Source organism: Cucurbita pepo, chromosome 1, assembly GCF_057944985.1.
Source record: "Cucurbita pepo subsp. pepo isolate OVF chromosome 1, ASM5794498v1, whole genome shotgun sequence".
Classification (NCBI taxonomy): Eukaryota; Viridiplantae; Streptophyta; class Magnoliopsida; order Cucurbitales; family Cucurbitaceae; genus Cucurbita; species Cucurbita pepo.
This window is the reverse complement of record NC_141798.1, coordinates 12,729,460-12,733,828: the sequence shown is the minus strand read 5'-3', so window position 1 is coordinate 12,733,828 and position 4,369 is coordinate 12,729,460. Positions and strand designations below refer to the sequence as shown.

The following is a 4,369-nucleotide window of genomic DNA, read 5'->3' as shown; positions in this document are numbered from 1 at the left end:
ATATCATATCATTTTTCATATCATTTCAGATATCGTTCATCATTCATATCATATTGTTTCTCATTCTTCAGTTCTCAAATCATACATAATTCTAACGGGGTTATATTTCATTCCATTTATCGTAATTTCATGTCATTCATATCATGCTGTATACACACAATTTAAGAGATCTAACATAACGTTCTATGCTTTTAACATAACATTTCATGATATACACATCATACCATGACATATTGCATCACAATGTATCTTATCATAAACAAGTCATAATGTAAACACTTCGTAGTCATATCGTTCTCTAACTTATCATAGCCTTAACGTTCTTATACCTATCACAGACATATCATGACGTGAACGTACCTTAGTCATATCATCACAAGAACTTAACCTAACGCTATCGTTCTATCAATCCTAACGCTATCGTTCTATCAATCTATCACAAACCTATCCCTTTCTACCAGTAACCTAACCGTATTCTTCCATCAATGTCTCTTATCCATATCACTCCGGTATGTAACCTAACCTTAACGTTTCATGAACGTATTTTATTCCTATCGTTACATTTCGTTTTGTGCATCATTCTTGTATCCTATCTCAAACATATCCTTGAACACATCGTACCGTAATTATTATCATACAATTCACATATTATAACATATAAGAAGCATATCGATCCACAGATAATTCACACATATCAATATATATGACACGTGCAGAACCACAGGGCACATGTCAACATCAAATATAACCATGCCGATAGTAAGGTTACTTACCTGGCTAGCTTAAGTCGTTGTCACGAATATATCTTTAATGAAAGTTTGATTCCGTCCTTTGAAAACTGAGTCAACCTATATGAGTCCATGACAGTAGTTTCAGGTTTGAACTCTACAACATTATTTCTCTAATTTACATTGGTCCATTGTTAAAAGTCTTGAAATGCTATATATCTATAATTATATTTTTATTAAAAATCTTATTTTTCATGGTTACCTTGTATAAGAGAGTAGATACAACTAAAGTTATTATGGGCTTTACTACTCTATATTTATCCTTTGCCTTTTAATTCTGTTCTCATCTATTTCAAATTTCTAGTGGATCTCTATTTCCAAATCTTTCCTTATCTTAGTGTTTCCTATTCAAAAGTTTTCTTGGCCATTCTATCTTTAACCTATTCATTTGGCTACTCATAAAAAATTAATCTAATATTACTAATCTGAAGTGATTTACTAGAATCGTATAAATGATGGACATTTAGTTTCTAACTAAAGGTAGACCATTGTAATAATTCAATGAAGATTTACTCTAATTGGTTGTGATTTCTAAGAAAAATAGGTTAAAAGAAAATAAAGATTTAATATATTCAAGTAAATCTCGCCTCAAGCAAATCTGACCATTATTGTTGTTTTTTTTTTTTTTTGTAAGAATGGGTTGAGGAGAGATAATCTGACCATTATTATTATTATTATTATTATTATTATTATTTTATTTTATTTTTCCTGGTTGTTACATAGAGTTTAACATAGCAAACATGGCATAGAAACTTACAACGGCAACAAATGACCACATTTTGTTGATAGCTTGTTAAGCCATTTCACCTAAAATGCTAAACAAAAACATAATCGAAGTATAAAATTTTGTATCGATAAGTCACTATGAGTTAAATATGAGAGCACATAAGAAACCAAGTTTTAAGTATATTGCTCAAAGATAAATAAACAACAACAACTCGTGTTCGATCTACACAAAGCTGATCCTGCATAATTATTTAAAGTACCCCAAAGTATACCAAGTAATAAGAAAGAAAGCATGTACCTTTTCATTTCCAATTCTTCACTTCCTTTTGCATGCAACTAGTTGAAACCTTGACCAGAATTTCTTTTTCTTTCTCAACCCTTTCAGCGGATAGGATGGTACTGCGTAATTCTCGTTTGGGAGGCAGCTTTCTCAGAATGAAGAGGGACTAGAGAAGAAGGTAAAATCTCAACCAACTGTAGACATGGAAGCACAAGTAAGAACTCGTACCTTTGAAAGAAAATGACATTCCACATTTTTCCGAGCAAAAAGAAGTAGAAAATACTAAGGAACAACATATTCCATTAGAAGAATAACTCACATCATCCATCTAGGGGAAGATTATAATTTTAAAGGCCCGATCAGCATAAACATGACAATGAGACTGAACTAAATTCATCATCATCATAGAACACCAATACGCAAACTGAATGAATTCATCATCATAGAACACTAATACTCAGCTGCAGGAAACTCATTATATTGATTAGAATACCCCAATTGACTAAAAGATTCCAGTAAAACAAACAACCACAAGCGAAATATCATAGGTAAAACTGAATTTACAAGGTAGTATATAAAATTTAGAACAGGATGATCCAAAACATCGAGGTCTATAGCTTGATCAAAAGCATTAAAGCATATCTACCACGCAAGAAAATTAAACCAAGATTAAAATGAATTGAGTATCAACATAAAGCAATTGAAAGACAAAACATGTTGTTCATTTCACAGTATTAAATAATGCACAAGTAATAGCTACAAGGATAAGCCTATATGTAACTTTATTACGTTATTCTCAATTCTTGAGGATGGCGTCAGGCTTTCATTGGTGATTGGTTAAGGACCCAAACGAAAATGAATTTGAAGTACCTTATTGTTGTAAATTGTCATAAGTTTTGATTTGATTTGGTTATTTGGATCAGATTTGATTTGGTTATTTGGATTAGATTTAGTCATATTGGAAATTGATATTGGGATTTGGGAATGTTTTGTGTGTCACGTTGTATTTCTGTATTTCTTGAGTGACATATTGGTGAGAGTCTATATAGTGTGATAGTGAGGTATTCACTTGGAAGGCTTGGTTTTAGTAGTGATTGGTTGCTACCCGTGGATGTAGGAACTTCTTCTCTCCGAACCATGCAAATATCTGGGTGTCTCTTTGTGTAATTCTGTTCATTGGTGTTGTGAGAACATTTGTTCCGCTTTCGGCACACAACAAGTGGTATCAGAGATAATTAAGATCCGCCAGAAACGCTGCCATTGAAGATCTCAATGGTATCGCCGTGGGCCACACCATGCCAACGGAAGGAGCGGTCTTCGTCCATAACGTCGCAGTCATAAATGAAAAAGAAACCCTCTGGTGGCAGATGAAAATGCAGTCTCTACTGTAGCTTTTGCAGCTCTTTCTTCAATTTTCTCACGTTATCCGTTGGGCTCACTTCCATTGGTATCTTTGAGTTCCCAAATTTCGGTTGCACCATTACTTTCAACTTGTTCTTCGACGACCCACTTGTTGCCACCATCACAGCCGCCGTCATCGTTGATGGCTGCGGCGGCGGCGTTGTCATCCCGGCGCAGTGGTCAAAACTGTAGGTGACGACCGCAAACAAACCTCAACCTCATAATTCTCCGACATCTCGCTGTCACGCAAGGAACGTTGATCCTGTAAGTCGGCAGGGGAGGCGTTGGGTTGGAGCATGATCCTGTTGATGGGGCCCACAGAGTTGATTTCGTGGATCCTCTGTTTGAGGCGCCCGATTGAATGGTTCGGGTCGATTTGGGGTTGCGATTGGGATTGGGAATTGTTTTGGGATTCGAAAGCTACGAGGAGTTGAATTCGAGAGTGCTGGAGGATTTCGTAGAATTCGACGTCGCGGTCGTCTTAGAGGACGTGGCCATTGAAGATTAGGGTTTGTTTGGGGATTGGGATATGGTGGAGTTGTCTATATGGGCAATGATAGTACTTGCAAGATGATTAGAATCGGCTCACTACAAATCAAGATGTTTGACGGGGTTATACAAAAACTCAATGATGTGAGGTATGTCCTTGACTTGAAGAAAAATTTGATTTTCCTTGGCGCTTTGGATGCGAGTGGTTATCGTATCATTTTGGAAGGAGGAAATTTGAAAGTAGCTTGTGGAGCTTTGGTGGCAATTAAAGGAACTAGAAGAGGTAGCATATACTACCTCAACGGAACCACAATAATTGGGCATGCTGCTGTGGGAAGTTCGAAAGAACAAGACATATCGAAATTATGACACATGAGACTTGGGCATGCTGGTGAGAAGGCACTTCAGACATTGGTGAACCGAGGAGTCCTTAAGGGTGTCACAACTGTTCACTTGGTGAATCGTTTGCCTGTTTCTGGAAATGGTGGGAAAACTCCGCTTGAGACTCAAAGCTGAATCCTAGAGCAAAAAAAGCCAAGTTTATGGGCTTTAGCAAAGGCGTGAAGGGAGCATAAAAAGCCAAGTTTATAGGCTAAACAAAGGCATGAAGGGCTATAGGTTATGGTGTCCAGAAACAAGTGGAGAAGGTGGTGTTCTCTCCTGATATGGTTGCTCCTATTGTGCT

General features: G+C 36.6%; 1 pseudogene; it reads right to left on the bottom strand.

The window, feature by feature from the left end:
* Nucleotides 1–2,983: 2,983 nt before the first annotated feature.
* On the bottom strand, nucleotides 2,984–4,040 carry LOC111788432 (ubiquitin domain-containing protein 7SL RNA1-like; annotated as a pseudogene).
* Nucleotides 4,041–4,369: the final 329 nt, after the last annotated feature.